General features: G+C 39.9%; 1 long non-coding RNA gene across 1 annotated transcript; it reads right to left on the bottom strand.

Annotated features, from left to right (window-relative positions):
- Nucleotides 1–6,995: 6,995 nt before the first annotated feature.
- On the bottom strand, nucleotides 6,996–12,425 carry LOC115404243 (uncharacterized). The gene is made up of 3 exons (XR_003933311.1): nucleotides 12,275–12,425; nucleotides 11,915–11,916; nucleotides 6,996–7,006 (listed from the first exon to the last, which is right to left on the bottom strand). It is a non-coding gene; the product is annotated as an uncharacterized LOC115404243 (long non-coding RNA).
- Between the last annotated feature and the right edge of the window lie 3,714 nt (nucleotides 12,426–16,139).

The raw sequence follows: 16,139 nt of genomic DNA, 5'->3' as shown, positions 1-16,139 counted from the left end.
GATGACTGAAACATGTAGTCGTTCTGGTGAACGTCGGTTATCGATAGTTACAGTAAATGTTTAAGTCTAAAGTCTTTTGTGAGTCTACAACTGCTGTTCTCAGCATGTGTTTACACAGAAGTCCGCCGTCATTCGTTCACACAAGAACCAGTTAATGCATAACACCGGCCGGGCGATTGCTCGTATTCTGCTACGGAGCTGTTTGAACAACTCGCTGTTGCGCGATTTGCTTCCATCTTGCCTCTCCAGTGTTTGTTCTCTTGGGGTTTTTATTAAAAAAGTGTTTTTCAAGTGTTCTTATGCTTGTTTTTGACTGTCCTGCTTCCCGTTTACTGCGCATGTCATCACGTCACTACGTACGATTGAACGGATGCGTGTAACAAATAATCCCCCGTTTATTCGGAAAAAAAAAATCACCTTTATAAACTATCAATAAACACAATTATTATCCTTGGAGAAGTTTCTACGTGTAAAAACCGATTTATGAAAACAAAACCAAATGTCCCATTTTTCCATCAAGAATTGGGTCTTTATTTTGTCTCTTTGAAATATGTGGAGAAATAGAAGCTGAATTGCAGTTGTAATTGGAACTTTCATCACAGGACCCTCCACCACCTGACCTGGGGGCAGCACCAAGAAGTTGTGCCAGTTGGTGAGTGTGTACACACACACACACACACACACACACACACACACACGCACGCACACAGGCACGCAAAAAAATGCATTTAGAGTAAAAAGACTGCTGTCCGTGGTGCTGAAACACTGCTTAATACAGTTACTGGGTACATTGTGCAATAGACACGCATACAAATGCGCACACACTTGCACTCACAGTTTATACTGTCCATTTACTTCAGTTGCACAGTCTTACAATCATTGTTCTCACGAGCTTCTTCTTAACATTCTATCTCGTTTCTTGTATTCGCCAACACACAAACTTGTGTGCCCCCTAATGGGCAAACTCCTGAATAACATAACAACTCTGAACAACTATTATAACTCAGTATACCACATTTCCCCCACCTTTAAGCGGAAACCCACTACGGTGGTTTAACTAACAAATCAAACATAACATAATCAATAATATTGAACTGAAAATGACTTAGTACAAACTAAGTGTTGCAAATTAACGAACAAAGTCCTTCAGGTACACAGGGGCACGCCTCTCTCTTGTAGAATGCCTGGTTTCTGGTGCCGTAGGTGTCACAATGTGAACATCAGTGCTCTGTGGCATCTCTGACACCAATGTCTCTGCGGTAGAGCTCTGCTCTTCAAACCTCTGAGGTGTGTTCCTGTCTGGTGGTGAAACAACCTCTCGAGCGGTGTCAGGATCAAACACTGAGCTTCTCTCGTTCTCAACATTTAGCTCTGGATTTGCCAATCTCGCTCTGACCTGATTGTAGCTGACGCTGTTTAAGGGTTGCCATGACAGCACAGGAAGCTGTATAATTCATAATCAGAAAACAAATTTTATTTTTGAAACTGATGTTCTAAAAACGATTCTGTCACACTGTTGATCATTTTGTGTGTTTGAAATTGATTAATTTAGTTTTTTGTTTGCCCTGGTTGATTAAGTTTCACTGATGTCATTTCCTTTATTTGTTTCGGAGGGACACTGCGCATTAATAAACATTATATATAAAAAATAAATGTAAATGCACCCGAGTTAGCCAAAAGGCTAGTTTGCATCGGCTGTCCCCCCTTTAATCTTTCTGTTGGTCATCCAGGCGAACACGGTAATTATTCATTTGGATATATTTTCAAAGATCTGTGTATTTTGTTTATGAGAGATGTGAGAGACACAGTTGATTGTTTATTTCCGTTTTGTGAACCAATGTGATTGTGTGTGTTATAGTTTTCACGGTGTTCCACGGTGCTCCACGAACTGACGTATCTTCTGTGAAGAATAAACCTTGATGTGGACATCAGTACGGAAGCGTGGACTCTTTCAATGGCCAGCAGTTATAGTGAAAACGTGGCCGAATCCATCCTCTGGAGGTGTGTCGTTTTCTGCGGTGGACTTCAGCGTCAGCGTGCAGATCTGCTTCATCCTCAGCATCAAACCTCAGGCTTCAGCGAGCAGTTCTGCGTCTTCTACAGCAGTGGATTACTGTTTCAACGCACAGTTCTGCTTCATCCTGTGGTGAGCTGTTGGTCCCAGCGTGCAGATCTACTCCATCCTTGGCAGTGGACTTCAGACTATCATCTCTTTGCAAGTTTCATCTCCTGTGGTGGACAACAGGTTAAAGTCTGCATCTTCAGGTGAGACTGTGCCTAGTAAAATTAAAAACCTCCAATAACGGATGGAAGATCCCACATCAAAGTAAAGAGAAACTGAACATTACAAAAGAAAAGCAACAAGGTTTGATACCACATATAAGAGACTGAATTTAAAGAGTTGAATAATTTTGTGTTGATGTTAATAGTGGTGAAGTTGCTCATTCATTTGATTTAAGACTGTAATGTTCACAAAGTAATAAGGTTTGGTTTCATTCATACTTGCATTATTGTGAAGATCAGTACGGAAGCGTGGACTCTTTCAGTGACCAGCAGTTATACTGATCAACATGCCTTTTCACAGCTTGTCCAGAACCAACTGTAAAGATATACATTAGCGGATACTAAGAGATAATTTAGATATAAGTTTAAGACAGACAGATATGTATACTATAGTAATAACCAGAGGTGGGACCAAGTCCTTGTTTTGCAAGTCAAAGTCGAGTCTCAAGTCTTTGCACTCGAGTCCCGAGTCCTGACAGTCGAGTCCCGAGTCAAGACAGTCGAGTCCCGAGTCAAGTCCAAGTCCTAAACTTTTTTTCTCGAGTCCTAAACAAGTCATTAAAAAAAAAAAAAAAAAACTGGGGAGGCACTGTTAAGGAAATTTTTGACTGAGATATCGATACTCTTTTTGAGAAGCGAGCTTATAGATTGGGTATTTTCACCATATCTGTCAAACACAACATAAAGGTGCTGTGCTCCACCTGCCCCCAATGACCAGTCACCACTGCTTTTGAGAAGTGCTTGAGATGATGACTATAACTGATTTTACTTTTGGTGTGGCTGCCTTCAGATGCTTAGAATTATTTCACATTGTCGGTGATTGTCATGTTTTTAATAAAATCCTCTGGCCTCAAACTTTTATATGAGTGACAAACCCAACAATGCTGAACTTCGTGTTGAAATCAGCTACATGTCAGATATATCAGCTACTTGTCAACAGGATTTACAGCTCAGGGACACCACAGAAACAAACCACTTAAGTCTATTCATCAAAAATAGGAATAAGGTCAAAGCATTTCCAGAATAAAAGAATAAACCTCGGGAGGATAGTTGGAGTTACATTAGAACACATGCTGTTACCAGAACATTATATCTGTGACTGGACGAATCTTGGCTTCAAGCCTAACTATCCCATTTCCACTCAAATTGAACATTTTACACAAAGAAACTCCAGCAGTAAATGGAAAAATTACAAAAACACAGTTAGGAAGCTCACAACAGAAACACCAATGATCAGTCTGTCTGATGACTCTGTCAACTTTGTCACAAAAACCTGGTGAATCAGCAGAGGAACAACAACATGAAGCCTTATTGTCTTACCTTTGTTGCTGGGAGGCTGGAACCATTTATCATCATCATCATTATTATTATTAGCTTTAAATATTGGAGCAAAACTCTGCCATGAGTGGATATTCCAGGTTATGGTATGACCTCTTCCTCTTCTGCTCTCTGGTGTTTCATAGAAGTTTTAATTCTGCTGTGCTGCGTTTACTGCCTCCTGTACAACCTGCGTACGGCCAGTCATTCTGTTTCCTTCTTTCATTTATAAAATCTGAGGAAAGACCTAATCACAAATCAACATTTCAAAAAGAAAAGCAACCGGCATCAGAGGAGGCAGTCTGTTAATCCAAAGAATCACCATTAGATGTCCTCAAATAACCTTACACTGATCAAGCTAATGTACCAACGCTACACATACTGACATGTCTCTGCCCTGGTAAAGATGCTCTGGATTAAAGAAACATATTAAAATACTAACTGCACCATCGACACAAGAACAAACATTACTGAACATCCAAGGTGTGTTAGACACAGAGAACCATCAGTCTCAGGAGTGTTTTCCATGATTTTATTTGTCCAGGAGAAGAGATCAACAGAAATAAACAAAGCTGCAGAACAGGTGACTGAGAATGAAAGAAATGAAAGAAACAATAAAATAATAGTACGGTTATCTCCCAGGTTACAGATTACTAGTTACAATTAGGGCTGGACGATATGGCCAAAAATGTTATCACGATATAGGTCTTCATTTCGGTCGAAAAGATATAATTCTGATATCGATATAAATAATACAAAAGCCTCAGAAAAACTGTTAAGAATCATGTAGATAATGTACTACCTGTAAAACTAGAAATTATTTATCCAGGAAGCTCCTCCAGTATAACATTTTAGAAATAAAAACTACAATAAATTAAATGTTTACCTTTTATTTAAGAAATATAAAATCACTGTCAAATAAACAGAAGTTTCACCTTTTCCAATATAAATAGCTTTAACTTTACACTTAAAGGTGCATTAAGGAGTTTTTCAACTTTAAAAAAAACTTATTTTCCACCATAAATATGTTACACATTTTTAATGATGTGTACAATGTGCCCTGACATATTCATTACAAGTACCTCTAACAGCGCTAAATTGCCACTTGAAAGTTGCGTCCGCTACCAGAATTTTTTTGGGGAGAATTTGAAAGGAATGAGGTAATGCGCGCTCAGGCTGGCCTGATTGAGTTAAGTTTCGTTTTGTCCGCCATTACTCCGCCAGATGCTTAGTGAGCAACAACTGAGCAGGATCTTCCAGAAAGTAAGAAAAGACCAGCTTCTAGCACTGCCACAGCTCCACACAGACTCCACCAGGTGAAAGAAACTTAAATCTTACTCAAGCGCTACTAAAAGAGCGAGGAAGGAGTTCCCCTCTTCCGTGCACGCGAACCACAGGCACGAGTTTTTCACTAAGCTGCATTATGCTCAGGGCCTGCAGGGGGCGCTGTTTTGCATAAAACGTGCAAACTCCTTCATGCACCTTTAAATACAGTTATGTTATTGTTATGGATTCAAACAAAGGTGCTTCAACCAGGAAGAAAAATAAAAGTGCTCAGAATTACTGCAATAAACAGAAAAAAAGAGTGAGCAACAACAAACAAATATTACTGGGACAGGGAATTGAAATAACTGACATACACTCACCTTTTCAATATTAATAGCTTTAACTTTTAAACTACAACACATTTTTGCTTCTGACGCTTGATAGACACTTTTAATGAAAATGAGCTTGTAGCAAACAGTCCACCTCACAACGATGGGATGGAGGCGCCCTTTGTGTGTTACTGACGTTTTGTTAAAAAGTTATTGAGACCGAAAGGCCGCATCTGTCAATATGCTGCTAACTTTACTGGACTGTTCAGTGAATGATATACCTAATTCGTAGCCACAAATTAATATTTCGTGCGCACGATTTATTATTTCGCGGCCTCAAATTAGCTTGTGGAAGCTTGTTCAGTCGCGTTTACATCACGAGTTCTCATTTTGGAGCTCAAACTTACAAGTGGAGCTCAGCTTGTAGCCTGAGCTGAGGGCAGCCAGCTGTGGTGTGGCTGGAGAGCACTGATCACTCTGTTGCGGCGCTTTCTGCTCGGCTTGAATCAGCGGCGCCGTGAACAGCAATTAGTGATTGTGAAACGCATACTGTAATGCACTATATTGAAAATGTGTTTAAAACTCATAATCACCCTTATTGAATAAAAATATTCCGCGGTATATATTGATATCGAAATTTTGTCCAGCCCTACCCATTACCATTTTCAATCAAGTTTTAAAAGAGAAGACACAGGTTGCTCGGGTTTCTCGGGTTGCTTGGTATCCACTGCAGGTGCGACGTCATTCAGGAAGTCTTCTCCGAAGTCAATGATCTTTCTCATTGTGTTCATTAGCAGTGTGTCCATGTCGTCTTTTGTTTTGGTTTCCATGCTGTAGTTCTTTACCGGGAAGATGCAGTGAGTTGGAATCCCCAGATTCACACTCAGTTTTTCCATCTAAGTTTCAAAAAAAAAAAAATCATTGAAGATGAACACTGATTTGTTTGTCTTCTGAGATTAATATACTTTTCAATAGTGTACTCTTGAAAAATAACTTACCAGCTTTTTCAGGATCTTGCTCTTGTAGACATTCTTGATATCTTTTTGGACCTTCGAACAGGCTTCATCAATTTTGGTGAGAACGGCGATTTGAGGGATCCCTGGAAGTAAAGAATAAAATCCAATTCAGCCAGTTTTCCACTGAGTTTACGGTGGAGTTTCAAATGACAGTGACTGTGTCTGGACAGGTGAAACTCATTCAGGCATACCGAGATGTTAGTAAGGGGAGGAAATTGGACTGTTTACATACAATTGTGGCCCTTTTCTTCTGTTTGGGTTTATGTTTGGTTATTAGTATTATATTACTAAAACTAGAATTTGGCACGCAGAGAGCGCAGACCTCAGATCAAGTTTTGAAGAGAAGCCAACTTGTGGCGATTTTGTCATGCTGGTGCACGACTGTTCCGTCTGTGAAACAGGTCCGACTAGGAACTAAAACTAAAGTTCCACTGGGCGGTACACCCTATCGGTCAATGATAAAAAAATGCTTTAAAAAATTCGTGATGATCCAGATCATCACCAACATTTAATGGATTCTAAGTTAGCCTAAGACCCACCTTTCCACAAAGTTTCATTGCAATCCGTCCATTACTTTTTCCGTGATCTTGCTAACAAACCAACCAACCAACAAACCAACGTGATTACATAACCTCCTGGCCGAGGTAATCACAGATTGCCAAGGGTAATCAATTCCATTGAAGAATTTATACAAATGTAATTTTTAATATAGGTAAATTATAATTTATTAATTGATCATTGTACACAACTAGCAGTGAATTAGTAAAACAATAGAACACTAGAGTAATAAAATATCTAATGGAAGGCACCAAAGTAAATTGTACAAAGTTCAAATTATTAATTTAAATAAACTGTCATGTATCAATTAATAATCACAAGTAATAGATTACTTAATGATTGGAAAATTAGTAAAGTCATTCAGATAATCACAATTATTGATTAAATGAATAAATTGAACGAATTATGCCTTTATTAGTCTCACAAAGGGAAATTTACAAGAGGCAACACCAACTTAAAGACATGATAGTACAGTGCAGATACAGTAAGGGGCGATAAGCACTGCAAAAGCATATGAACAACATTTATAAATTTGACTTTGGACTGTCATGACCTAAAAAATGAAGGGGGGGTGGGGTAAAAAAAAGATACATCAATTCAGATCACGGTTCCAAAAGGGAATTGTGATTAGAAGTGAGAAACCAAAAACTGGCTAGTTAGCTCGCTATTTGGTTAACTCTAACTACAAACTAACTACATGGAGGACACTCGCTCAAGCATATTTTTCTGTGGATGACATTACATGATGACATGTTGATTTACATTACATATCTAATTCACATGACATGATGCCGCACAGTCGTGTGAATTAGATATGTAATGTAAACAAGCACAACCCTGTTCTGCATCAGAGAGCCAGAGGAACACTTCTGTTCTTCTGTGTTGCAGAAGAACAGAAGTGACACACGGACCCGTTGACAACCCAACAGTGGTCAAAACAACCCATGTGCTGAGTTTAAAAATCTGTGTTGGGTCTGATGGACTCGAACCCAACACAAGAGTTGCAATAAATAACTCCAAATGTATCATAATAGCCAAAATTGGGTTACTGATTTCATAACCCCGCAATTGGGTTAACAAAATGACCCAACATTTTTTAGTGTGCAGGAGCCTCGGTCAATCAGCCAGTGGAACAGGGAGGGGGAGAAGAGGAAAAAAACAGCGCCGACAGAAAGGAATTGTGTGAGTACAAATCTGTCGTCTGTAGCCTTGACCATAAACCTTGTGAGTGCAGTGTGTGTTTTGACTTTTGAAACAGTCTGCAAGGCTATTGATTAAACCATAGAGGTCAAACCCTTCTGCATGTTTTGCTATTACAACCTCACTCAGTCTCGAAACCCACTAGGAATGTTTGATACTTCTTCTAAAATGTTGTCACCCCACCCTTCCTACTCATTGGTGGATTCAGGAGGTGGCGCTATGCATTACTCCAGACAGGATTATGTTCTCCTTAAAAGGTTCTTTCACAAGACATGGCAGCTGAAGATACTTCCTGACCACCCCCTTCCCTCCCCCACAAATTCAGCCATTTATTTTTACCTTAATTGGTTTATTCATATTACTACTTTTATTGTTGTAATGATAAATTATCGATATATTTGTAAAGTTTTTGTTTTTGTCAGCTTCATGCGACCTTGCCTCGGATTAATTTTTTATCTGCTCATTTGCTCATCTGTGTGTTTATGCGTATCTGTATATCTAATTTGTGTGTTGGTATAAATGGTGGACGTGTGTATGTGGTAACTCAGGAAGGGTGGTACGGTCATCCGACCTTGTGTCTTGGACATTTGGGTGAAGAGAGTGTTGAGTCGGATTTGCTTGCGGAGAGGGAAACCAGACAGACTTGGCAGACCCAAACATGAGAGGGTCTGTTAGGAATGTCTGGTTGAACCCTCTCTCAGCAGGGTTTTCAACTCTCACCTCTGGGAGAGCCTCTCTGATAGCCTGAGGGAGGTTGGGGACATTGAGTCCAAGTGGACCATGTTTTCCACCCTCATTGCCAAAGCAGCTACTCTGAGCCGTGGTCATAAGGTCTGCAGTGCTGCCATGGCAGAAACTCCTGAAGTCGGTGGTGAACACCAGAAGGGCAGCTGTCCAGCCGAAGAAGGAGCTCTATCTAACAGGGCATCAATCAAAACAGCCGATCCACTGATGGAATGAGACAACCTGGACCCCGGCCTTCTACCATGTGGAACCAGCTCCCAGTTTCGCTTCATTTCTCTCCTTTCCTTCTTGACGTATTTCATGATTACGTTTCACTAACCATCGTCTCTCCTATAATTTATGAACTCTTTAGACATTTTTAAAGTAACACTCCCAACCCTGCTCCCAGTAGATCAGGTCCCATGCGTCTTCTAGCTGTGCACCAAAAATCAAACAGGACGTTTCTAAAACAGTTGTAAAGACTCACTTAAGGCAGAGCCATCGTCTCTGACATCCTTCATCTTGCAGACAGAGTCATCATCCATCACGTCTATTTTGGTGGCATCAACAACAAAAACCAGAACATGAACTTTGTCATTTATGGCCGGAGAATCATTATAGTCGGATCCAGTTGGGGTACTGCCAGGAAGGAGCTGAAAAAAAAAAAGGCTACATCTTCAAAATCACATCAACGCTTATTTGTATCATCCCAAACAGCTGCTCACCATGTGTGGCACGATAATCATTTATTCAGGATCTTTGAACTGGAGGTCCAATTGCAGCAAACAGTGGATTCCAATATCAGAGACAGATCATGCTTAAACTGTTACTATTTACTGCTAATTGATGCAAGAGGGGGAATAAATATCATACCTTGCATCCTTCATTGATGTGTCCTTCCATGATCAGTTTGATATTTTTTACATCAATTCCATGATCAGAGCCCTTCTCAATACCCATGGTGTCACTGAGGACAAAATGATAAAAGGTCCCAGGCTTTTCTGTCTGGATTTTGTAAGTTCTGTACTGCAAGTTAAAAAGAAAAAGAAACATCAATGTTAGCGTGTGCTTGTAGCCATAACAAGTATTCAAAATGTTGATTTTTCATGTCTTCAACATTCTGCAAATTGTTTGCTGGAAAAAGCAGCTGTCCTGTCTTTAAGTTGAAGAAAACAGGGATAAAGTAACATGTTTGGATGTGTGTTTTCAAGTGAATGATTAACAGTATCCAGGTTTTTACAAGTTCTTCTTACTTCCTTTGTGTAGCTGTTATGATAGCCGGTAGCCACCGAAGCTCGAATTGCAATCTTTTTCCGTAGAGCGCTGTCAACAGAGTCGATGAAGCTGGACTTTCCAGAGCCGACTGATCCAACCAGCAGAACTCTGAGATGCTGGGCTTCTGATTGAGGTTTGTAGCTCTTCACAACATGAGAGTCTTCCTCTTTGTCCCTTTTCAAAGAAATAAACAGAATGAGACACAAACCCCTTCGCCACATTTCAAATTCTGCAAATAGTTGTTGTCGAGGTACAAAAGAAGTCCTGAAATACTCACTCCCATGGTTCGTCTCTCCATGGTTTATCAAGAACTGTCAAAACAAGCACATCTGCATCAGTCACATTTTCAATAATATCTTATTTGACATTATTTACTGACGAATGTAAATTGACTTGTGTTACATGTTTACGTGTGTTAATTTTTACTTACGAGGATTTTTGACCCCTGGAAGGGAAACCCTGAAAGCCTTGGAAGGGGTAATATTTATTTCATTAAAAAAAAAACAAAAAAAAAACAGAATGATGAGACAACACGCGATTGAGTTAAACCTTCCGTCAACAGTTTGAATTAAGATGTTTAGTCTTAAGATGAACCACTGAAACAAGATGTTTACATGGTCACATTTAGAATGAAATTAAATATTTTTAAAAGATTTTCACTTACAAAAGCTTATCTTTATCAGTATAAACTTGTCCTTGCCAGTATTCACATTTTTTATATCACTTTTAAATTAATAAAATTTAAATTACAGCTACTTTTTCCAGCAAACAGTCTTACCTTCTTACTCATGTTGAACAAAGTCGCCACGTAAAATCCGTAAATTGTACTTAGGAAGTAAATCCAAGGGAAAAAAAACAAAACAAGAAAAAGTCCAACAATGTGAATCTGTTGCTGTCTGCTCACATTTGAAGCCAATGTGCAAAACAACCATCCAGTAAATACCTTGTGTGTAAAAAAGACTGTCAATGCTTTTGATGCTTTTTTTAGTGTATAAATGAAGGCTGCGCTCAGGAGCAAAGTTCAGCTTATGAGGAAGACAACTGAGAAAATAGATCACCAGCACATGACGATAACTGGCACACTGAGGTTGTGCTAACTCTGTGGGAGTATCGACTGCATATTTTATGATGGACTGTGTTTTGTGCTCTCCCCTGATTTTCAGCAGGGCTGTGGTGTGTCGATGTCAGAGACGTGAACTTCGGGTTGGGAGCTCTCAGATTTGAATGTGTCTCCACTCTGGGTCCCTGAACGGAGCATAAGGATGGGCTGCACCTCCACATCCTAGAAATGGGTTGGGTCAGGAAAAAAAATATGTCCAAGTGAAGAATGATTAGTTTATCTAGTTTAGTATTATTCTTATAGGCAGGGCTTAAAGCTATGCATCAATTCTGGGAGGAAGTGGAGACTGTAAATTCATGATTTAACTGATCTTGCCATCACTAATGTTCTTCTAATGAAGGTGATTTTCTTGAAAAATGTTACATATATTTAAAAAAAACCTTGAAGATTTAAAAAGATAGACAAGTAAATAAATTGATAGAGATAAATAGACTGATTGATCAATTCATCAGCACTTATCCCCAAATGAGAGGCTGAAGGTGTCCAGCAGCTCACAAAATAATTATAAAAATTCACACAGCAGAAAAAATTCAATTCTGTACTGCTTTATCCAATTCAGGGTTGCAGGGTATTGGAACTATGGGCGAGGGCAAGATAGGCCAGACAGACCACCTGTCCATAGCAGGACAGACACAGAGAGACAGACAACTATAGCTAGAGATGTTCCGATTCCGATAACAGTATCGGAAATTGCGCCGAAAATGCCGGCATCGGTATCGGCGAGTACTGGAGTTCAGGCACCGATCCGATACCACGTCATTAATTGAATTAGTAATCTATTTACTGGTCAGCTCCGTGAGCTTAATTAGCTCCGTTAGCACTGACACTTCTTCTTCTGTAATGTTTTATGGCAGCTTGCAGCCCGTTGGTTGCACTACCGCCATCTGCTGGTCGTTAGCTCTGACACAGTTCTTTGCCACTGTGCTGCAGCTGCTGTTCTTGAGAAGAAGAATGGATCACGTGACAGAGTACAGCGCCTGTTAAAGAAGCCAATTTCTTTGTTTAGAGTGCAGCTTCTGCTCTTTGGATTTTTATCTTTTGAATGTAACTTCATAGGTTCGTTTTGGACTATAACATTTTGGAAAGTAATCTTTTAAGTTGCTGTTGAACTATTTTTTTGCTGTTCTATTTAAATGCCCTGTTCATTTTACTATGTTATGTTTGCACCCTAATTAAAAAAAAACAACCTAGATTTGTTTATGAAGTTACTGTTGCGCTGCTGTTATTTATACTGTTTTATCTAAATAACTTCATTTTACAATATTGTGTCTGCACTTCAATTTAAAAATGCAACAACATATATTTCTAGATTTATTTAAGTTGTCGTTGCGCTACTGTTTTATATTGTTCTATTTAAATTCCCTTTAATTTAAAAATATTGGGGCTGCACTTTAAGTTGTTGAAAAGAACTATTCCTAGATTGATTTACCGTAGTTCAATTGTATTTGCACTGCTGTTTTTTATACTGTTCTGTTTAAAAATAAATGACATGAATTTGCTGTATTGATTCATGTTTTAGAGGGTTTAACCTGAGCCAGGCCTCACCACAGTGATAATGATGTGACAGTCCTGCAGGCGAGGCATGGTATTATTTTATAATATACTGGTATCGGATCGGTACTCGGTATTGGCCGATACCCGCAGTAAAAGTATCGGAATCGGTATCGGGAGGCAAAAAATGGTATCGAAACATCTCTAAACTATACACACTTACATTTATTTCTTCTGGCTCTTTTGCAATAGTACCTACTCAGACATTAATCAATAGTCTGCCAAGGAAACATATTTAAGACAGAGGTGTCAGATCATTGAAAGTAGCCCATGTAAACAAGTCAAAGGGCAAGAAAATAAAATATATAAGATAATAGAGGAAGCACAGAAGGTAAAAACAAAACAGTATAAAAACAAGAAAAACAGCAATAAAACGATAAAGCCCTCCAGACAAAATCATTTAAAACTGATGTGGTCTGCATTGTAGTGTATCTTTGGATCAGGAGGTGTTTCAGCTTTTCAACATTAGACACTGTCATGAAAGGCGGCTGACCACAGAGTGAACCGAACTGATCTTGGATCCCATGCCCAGTCATGAGACCACGGGACTATTCACGACTGGATCAAAAGCACAACTTGACCTGGTTCTCAAGTGAAGAATTGGGTGGCGGTTTAGTGAGCACGTCATGTTTTTGATCTTTGAGCTCATGAAAATAAAATAACAATTTTGAGCAGTGACTCAAAATTATACATTGACAAAAAAATCATTAAAACATAATGAAATATCATCACATAGTTAATATTGCATTTGAATTTTTTTTTTTTTTTTGTCATCCCAAAATCATGGGGAAGGTTTATGTATGAGAGAAGGAAGTGACGCAGATCAAGGCAGGTAAAATCACTCATCCGCTCCATATGACAAACTGTAATTCTGGAGATGTTAAAAAAAAAAAAAAATCTAATGAACTCATTACAGATGCTATCAAATTTACTTTAAAAAAATCACGGTGTTGACACAAATCAGCAGTAAAATTTTTTAAAAAAACTTGATTTCTAATCTAAACTATTACATATCATGAAATGGTATTAATTATTTCTGCCCCTTGCATCATTGGTGAAGTGAGATGAAGTGGCCTTTGCGGTAATTTTTTTTTTCATATTGGTAGTCGACTGTTTCCCCAGAACAGACCAAGAGTTGCCAGATAAAAAAAAAAAGACTGCTGGTAACTTGTGGGACTTTCTGAACTTTCCTTACAAACATAAGGAGCGAGGTATCGTGTGAGGGAGGTGCATCAGAGCCGAGCAGCGCAATAAAATACTGCTGTCAAAAGATAAGATTCCTTTATAGTCCTGCTGTGAAGAGACACGTTCCATGAGCACATTTTAGGTCAGGGATCACATTCAGCCCAATTTCATGTAGAGTGGGTCAGGATTCAGGTACCTGTACCCAGGATCAGTGCAAAAACAGGACATTCTACAGAGCTCAGCATTTCCCCCACCTGGCTATATTCTACAAGGTGATGGTGGACACCCCTGTCCTCAGACCCCCATATGCCTCATTACACCACACAAGGAGCCTGTACATGGAAGAGTCAAGAATGGAGCATCATCGAAAGGGCTTATGAGATGATGAAGGTGGAGGACAACCCTCTTCCGAGCACTTGAAGTGAAACCCACCAGAACTTCAGATCATTGCCTCTTGTGCATTTTTACACAACATGGCTTGACAATGGGGACATACTGGATCCTGACGAGGACACTGCAGGAGATGACACCCAGTCTTCCTGTGAACCATCTGCACACTATGAGATTTGAGGTGTGCAGATGTCCAGTACACAGAGTGTCTGCCCTAATTTCTGGTGGTGTCTGCACCACTAAGTCGAACTGTGGCTCTATGCATGTGTATGTATTTTCTTTACTGCATGATTGAAGAGAAGTGTGTAGGAACACAACGGGAAGGTGAGAAGCCAGGAGGACATGAGGAGGAGCAGACAGACAACAGGTGAGACAGGGCGTGCCCAAAGCCAAACAGGCCCAGAGCGCCCCCACAAGGCCGCAGAGGCACAGGGCATGGCAAAACTTTTGCAGAACCAGGCTCAGAGGAAGGTTGGGGTTCCGGTTGGGGTCAGGGGATATAAAGAGAGGACAGGATAGGACAGACAGATTGATTATGATTCATGAAGGTGACTGATGTGTTCACGCTGTTTCTAATAAATGTTTCCTACCACCAAGTAAGGTGCACATATTTCTGAATGATTTCATTTCATCTACTTTGGAACACCTTTTCGTGAAACACACATTTCTACAAACTGTGATATTTATTACCCAACATAGGCGTTCAAATTGGAACAAATCAATTCCAGAACTGTGGTTTAAAAAGAAAATCAATGATAAAATACATAAACACATGCCTAATGTGGGTATTTCAATAAGAACTGATTGTAAGCACTGTCGTTCGGTGTAAAATGTATGAAATGTACATGAGATAAATAATAGCTTCTTCACATCAACAACTAATGACTGCTCTAAATTACAGTTTATGACGACCACTGTAAAAGCATCTTTTCAAATGGAAAAAGAATCAAGATGGAAAAATAATTGCCAGAACATTAATTAACAATTAAACAGTCTTCTCGTGGCGCCTCTGCTAACTTTGAACTTCCTCTTTCAGGAAGCCCACATGGAAATATACGTTCAAATAGAGAGCAATGGTGGGATGCGAACAGCTTCCAAAAGTTTACAACACCACTAATATCACACATTACTCAAAAGACATATAGAGACATATAGGGCTAAGACATATAGACCATTCATGCTCACATTCAACATTCCACACCTAGGGGCAATTTAGGGTGACCAGTTAACCTGACATGCATGTTTTTGGACTGTGGGAGGAAGCTGGAGTACCCGGAGGATACAACTTATATGTTGTTACTGTAACTTTGGCAATGATTTCATCAGAAAGGTTATTGCCTGTTCTGCTAACTACACTAAAAGCAAAGATTATAGACTGCTGGGCCTTTGTGTTGACAGAATTCAGGCCCGGCTGATCATGGGAAAAGCTGGAGTACCCGGAGGGAACCCACGCACACATGGGGAGAACATGCAAGCGCCACACAGAAAAGCCCCGAGCCCCGGTCGGTACTTGAACCCGGGACCCTTCAAGGACTGTACAGCCCTTCGTCTCTGCCTTGTGGAGAACTGGGACATCACTACACTTGACGTGAATACGCAAACCAAGGGCTAAGGGGGTAAGAAAAGGGCTGAGGGGGAGAACTGGAATTCAGCCTGACACTCACTCTCACACACCCAAACACACTCACTCAGTCACTCATTCAGGTTTTTTCTTCTTTCTGGACCTGTGGAGGGTCCAGGGTGACATTGGCATCCCGTGCCTGGTTGCATGCATGAGCACATATGCACATAAGGCTGTACATGTGCACCCCCTCCCTTTCTTTCCTCTTCACTCAATTACACACACACTGCTGCACCACGCATCCCCCTTCTTTCTCACATTCACACACACTCAAACTTGTGTCTCCTTATATATTGTTACTGTAA

The sequence above is a fragment of the Salarias fasciatus genome, chromosome 17 (assembly GCF_902148845.1).
Source record: "Salarias fasciatus chromosome 17, fSalaFa1.1, whole genome shotgun sequence".
NCBI classification, from domain to species: Eukaryota; Metazoa; Chordata; class Actinopteri; order Blenniiformes; family Blenniidae; genus Salarias; species Salarias fasciatus.
This window is presented reverse-complemented; position numbering and strand designations above follow the sequence as displayed.